This window comes from Fukomys damarensis, unplaced genomic scaffold (genome assembly GCF_012274545.1).
Source record: "Fukomys damarensis isolate Sample0158 unplaced genomic scaffold, DMR_v1.0_HiC HiC_scaffold_4, whole genome shotgun sequence".
Taxonomy (NCBI): domain Eukaryota; kingdom Metazoa; phylum Chordata; class Mammalia; order Rodentia; family Bathyergidae; genus Fukomys; species Fukomys damarensis.
This window is the reverse complement of record NW_022900916.1, coordinates 67,675,142-67,681,218: the sequence shown is the minus strand read 5'-3', so window position 1 is coordinate 67,681,218 and position 6,077 is coordinate 67,675,142. Positions and strand designations below refer to the sequence as shown.

Genomic DNA, 6,077 nt, shown 5'->3' with positions numbered 1-6,077 from the left:
CCCAGGACCGAGTCCCCGCCCCGAGCCCTCGCCTGCGCGCCCTCTCGGGGTCCGCTAGTTCCTGGGGACAGGAAGGATTTCCCAACCTGCGCCCGCCGCGGGCCCCTCTCTGGCTATCTAGAGCCCAGTCATTCATTTATAAATATGTGCTTGTAAAAAACAAAAACCCCAAACAGAAAAACCCACCAAATTCCCACACCAGGAGGCAATGAGCACCTCTTCCCCAAATGCTCCACATCTCGTGTAGACGAGTGTGACCTTGTCACGAAACAGATCGTGCTGCACGCAGCATTTGTACCTTGGCCTTTCCTCACGGGAACAGGTGGCGGTGTCCTTTGGGTCGGATGTGGAGTTCACCGCAGCAGCGCACTTCCTGCCTCTGCTCTCCCACCTGGCTCTTGGAGGGTAAATCACTCCAAAGGAGGAGCACCCTCTGCAGGGCCCATCTGCCTAGAAGTAGGTCTTAATTGTGCATCATTTAGTATATTGGTTAAAAGTACTTCCGCGACATCTTGCACCACCACCTGTTTACCAAATTCTGATTACTCTCTGTCCTAGAAAACAGTTAAGGAGAGAGAAAAGCATTTATTTAGTGACCATTTCAATTATCCCTGCCCTGACTTATTTTTTTGTGCTTAGCCTCAATGGGTGAGATTTTAGTCTGGCAGAGGTTGTGCAGGTGGAAAAATCGAAGCCAGGAGACAGGTCTTACAGATCGGTTAGGGTCAATAAACATTCTCTGAACGTCAGCCATCTGCAGGTTGACATAATATTAATATCACTGCAAAAGGAATATTAGTTACTCTGTGGGTACTCCCATCGAGAGGAATAGATATGCAGCAAGTTCTGTGACTTGGGCTGTTTTACCAGCTCAGGGCAAAAATAATAATAATTAATAATAATAATAATTTCATGTTTCTCTCAATGGTCAGATCAGAATAATTAGCAGAAAGTCTGGTTCTTCTTACTGCCTCTCTCCCAAGTTATACCCAAGGACCTCACTTACTCTCTAGTACTCACGGTAGTGGCAGAGAGAGACAAAAGGCTGTGTCCTAGTCTTTGTAACCAGGAAAGGCATGGGGGCCTTGCTGGGGTGGAAAGAGAGAAAGGTGGGACGTGAGGGTGAGTGGAAACTGTCCCTAGTGCTCCGTGTAAGACGTGTCTAATAGGATGAGCAGCGGACTCTCCTGTTGACCCACCAGGAAGAAAAGCAGGTGAATAAATGACTTTCTCTCCATTGCTCTTGTCTTCCCTCTCTCTTCTGCTAGTGGCCAAACCCCACTGGCCACCCTCAACTGGAGGTCAGAGAACTGCCAATCTCCTAGAACAGAGCCGAGAGGAGAATGATGGAAAATGTTTCCAGACTGACAAGGGAGAGGCTCTGTGCCCGCTTCCTGTGCTGCAGACCCTACGGCATGCCCTAAGAGCTGAATCCCAGTTTTGCTTTCCAGAGAGTGCAGTCCACCGGTTCTGTAGTCTCAGGGCATCGGGGATGATACTATTGGGCAACTCTGAGGCTGAAATTAGGTTCTGTCTACTGTACCAAGTATCCCCAGTGAACACAGCTTCTTGCTGTTACTTCCTGTTTACCAAATCCTAATCAATCCCAGGCTCAGGAGAGTATGCGCGGTTTTTTGGAAGTATACATAACAGACTGAGCCAATCTGAAGACAGACTATCAGATGTAGAAGACAGGATGGTGGTAAGTGACCCTGAAAAGAAGGAGCTCCTAAAAAAGTAAGGGAATGTGAGAAAGCAATCCAACAGCTCCTAGATGATGCAAGAAGAATAACATAAGACTGATAGGAGTCCGTGAAAAAGCAGGAGAAAGTACAAGTGACATAAAAAAATACCGTTCACATAATTAGTGACAGAAAACACCCCAAACAGAGCAAAAGAAGTTGACATACAGATAAATGAGGCATACAGGACTCCAAGTAGCCATGATAAAAAAAAAAATCTATACGTAGGCATGTAATAATCAAGATCCCAGAAATCCAACAGAAGAACAAAATACTACGAGCAGTTAGAGAAAAGAAACAAATCACATGCAAAGGACAACCCATCAGAATCGCAGCAGACATTTCAACCCAAACCCTCAGGTCAAGAAGAGACTGGAGTGAGGTATTTCAAGCCCTAGAAGAAAATAACCTCCAACCTAGACTGATGTATCCTGCAAAACTGTCTTTCAGAATTGAAGGGGAAATAAGATACTTCCATGACAAAAAACACCTGAGAAACTTCATGAATACCAAACCAGCATTTCAGACAATTCTAAACAATATCCTAGAAAAAGGCAATGAAGATCATAACTTCATGAGGCTCAACAGAGAAAATCCAGCTGACAAAGCAAGAAATTAAAGGGAGAGGGTGAAAAAAAGAGCCAAAAACAGGAATATAACATTATGATGGTAAGTCAATACTTGTCAGTTATAACCATCAATGTTAATGACCTCAATTCACCAATCAAAAGAAATAGACTGGGAGAATGGATTAAGATGCACAATCCAACAATATGCTGTATACAAGAAATGCACCTAGTTCAAAATAAACTCATAGACTGAAAGTTAAAGGATGGAAAACAGTTCTCCCTGTGACAAGAACCCCAAAATAAGCAGAGATAGCTATGTTACTTGCAGAGTAGATTTCAAACCAAAACTAATTAAGAGAGATAAAGAAGGCTACTACATCCTTGTAAAGGGAAATATCCAAGAGGAAGAGAGGACAATCATAAATATATATGCACCAAATACTAATGCCCCCAACTAGACAAAACAAATATCAAGGGACATGAAAAACCAAATAAGCACCGATACAATTGTAGTGGGGGACCTCCATACACTACTATCACAAATAGACCGATCATCTAGACAAAAAAATCAATAACAAAATATGTGAACTGAACCAAGCTTTTGAACAAATGGATTTAATAGACTTTGGCAGAATGTTCTGCACCACAAAATCAGAATATACATTCTTTTTGGCTGCACATGGATCATTCTCCAAAATAGACCATATACTAGCTCACAGAACATGTTTAAGTAAAAGCAAAGTAGTTGAAGTTATCCCCTGTATATTACCAGACCACAGTCCACTTAAACTGGAGATTAATAGCAAAAGAAACTGCAAGAACTTCACAAACATATGGAAATTGAATAACACTCTTCTGAACAACCAATGGGTCACAGAGGAAATTTAATAAGAAATTAGATGGTTTTTACAAATAAGTGAGAATGCCAATACAACATACAAGAATCTGTGGGACACAATGAAGGCAGTTCTATGAGGGAAATTTATAGTAGTAAATTTCCATACTAGACAAACAGAGCAAGCTCAAATAAACAACCTAATGCTGAATCTTAAACTTCTAGAAAAAAGAGCAGGACAAGCTCAAAGCTTGTACAAGGGAGGAAATTATAAAGATCAGAGCAGAAATCAATGGAATGGAAACTAAGAGAACCATACAAAAAATCAACAAATTGGAGAGTTGGTTTATGAAAAATAAATAAATAAAATTGATAAACCCTTAGCCAACTTTATCAAGAAAGGAAAGAAAACGCTCAAATCCATGCAATTAGGAATGAAAAAGGTGAAGTTACAACACATCCAGCAGAAATCCAGAGGATCATCAATATCTGCTTCAAGAACCTGTACTCAAATAAAATGGAAAACAAAGACGAAATGGACATATTCCTAGATGCATATGAACTTCTAAAGTTGAACGAAGAAAATATAAAAATTCTAAACACACCAATTACAATTGGTGAAATTGAAAATGTAATTAAAACATTACTAACAAAGAAAAGCCCAGGTCCTGATGTCTTCTCTGCTGGATTCTATAAGACATTTAGAAAAGAACTATTGCCGCTACTTTTGAAACTTTTCAGTGAAATTGAAAGGAAAGCAATACTCCCAAATTCATTCCAAGAAGCAAGTGTTACTTTGATTCCAAAACCAGGGGAAGTCTCAACCAAGAAAGAGAACTACAGGCCAATCTCCCTAATGAACATAGATGCAAAAATCCTCAGTAAGATACTGACAATCAGAATATAGAGGGTCATCAAGAAGATCATACACTCTGACCAAGTTGGACTTATCCCAGGGATTCCAGGATGGTTCAACATACATAAACCAATAAATGTAATACATTATATTAATAGAGTTAAAGACAAAAACATATGATCATCTCAGTAGATGCAGAAAAATCATTTGATAAAATTCAACAATCATTCTTGAAACAACCTTGTAGAAAATTAGAATAGATGGTCTTTATCTCAACCTGATAAAGGCTATCTATGAAAAACCAACAGCCAATATCATACTAAATTATCAAAAACTGAACACTTTCACATGAAAATCAGGAACCTGACAAGGATGTCCACTATCATCACTCCTGTTCAATATAGTTTTGGAAACATTAGCCACAGCAATGAGACAAGAGAAAGAAATAAAAGCAAAAGATAGAAAAGGAAGAAGTTAAACTGTCATTATTTGCTGATGACATGATACTTTAATTAGACCCAAAAATCTCCACCAAAAGACTTCTACACTTAATTGACAGATTCAGTAGTGTAGCTGGATACAAGGTCAACATACAAAAATTGATAGCCTTCTTGTACACAAATAACAGACTCACTGAGAGAGAAATTAGGGAAATAATTCCTTTCACAATAGCATCCCCCACCAAAGAAATATCTAGGAATCAATCTAATGAAGGAAGCAAAAGACCTCTATACTGAGAACAACAACACTCGGCAAAGAGAGGAAGAGGATCTCAGAAAATGGAAAGATACCTCTTGTTCCTGGGTAGGAAGAACTGACATAGTGAAAATGGCCATACTTCCAAAACTGCTATACAGATTCAATGCAATCCTGATTGAAATCCCACAGAACTTGAGAAAACAGTCCAAAAATTCATTTGGAACCAGAAGAGTCCTAGAATAGAAATAGCCATTCTAGGCAACAGAGACATGGCAGGGGGTATCCCCAACTATAGAAATGATCCCCGAAAGTATAGCCTTGGCAGGGAGTATCACAATCCCCAACTTGAAACTATACTGCAAAGCCACTGACATAAAAACAGCATGGTATTAGCAAAGAAACAGACCCAAGGATGAGTGGAATAGATTAAAAGATGCAGAAACAACCAGTCATGCTCAGCTACCATATCTTTGACAAAGGAGCCAATTGTCCTCACTGGAGGAAATATAGCCTCTTTAATAAATGGTGTTGGAAAAACTGGAATTCAACTTGCCAAAGATTAAAACCAGACCCCTATCCTTCACTGTGCACTAAACTAAAATCCTAGTGGATTAAAGATCTAAATATCAAAAGAGAAACACTAAACTTGTTGGAAGATAATTAAGGTAGAACTCTTGAAGACATTGGCATAGGAAAAGACTTTATGAACAAATTCTCAGTTGCACAGGAACTAGCACAAAGAATCAACTACTAGGATCTTGTCTTTTTAGAAAGCTTGTGCACTACAAGAGAAACAAGCTACAGAGCTAAAAAATCCTACAATGTGGGAAAAAATTTTACCAGCTGCTCATTAGACAAAGGTCTATACAGAATATAAAAAGAACTCAGAAAAATTAGACCCCCCCAATTTAAAAATCCAATTCAAAAATGCACATCTGAAATGAACAGAAATTTCTCAGACTAACAAAAGCAGCAAATAAACATATGAAAAAATGTTCATCATCACTGGTCATTTGAGAGATGCAAATGAAAACAATACTGAGATTCCATCTCACCCCGGAAAGAATAGCTGCTACTGAGAAATCAACCAATAACAAATACCGGCAGGCCTGTGTGGAGATAGGAACGCTTCTGCATTGTTGGTGGGAATGCAGACTGGTGCAACCACTGTGGAAATCAATATGGAGATACCTTAAACAATTAGGATTAGAAGTCCCATTTGACCCAGCTATTCCCCTGCTGGTTATCTTCCCAAAAGAATTAAAAGAATCATACCACAGTGATATATGCACACCCATATACAGTTTGTAATAGTTAAAACTTGGAAACAGCCCTAATACCTTTCAACTGGATAAAGATGTGGTTTTGTATGACAT

General features: G+C 39.3%; 1 protein-coding gene across 1 annotated transcript in view; it reads right to left on the bottom strand.

Moving 5' to 3' along the window:
- Positions 1-390, bottom strand: part of Idnk (IDNK gluconokinase) — a 19,101-nt gene extending 18,711 nt beyond the window's left edge. The window contains exon 1 of the mRNA XM_010632906.3: positions 299-390. The gene's annotated coding sequence lies outside the window, so the exon portion shown is untranslated. The remainder of the gene's footprint in view (positions 1-298) is intronic.
- Between the last annotated feature and the right edge of the window lie 5,687 nt (positions 391-6,077).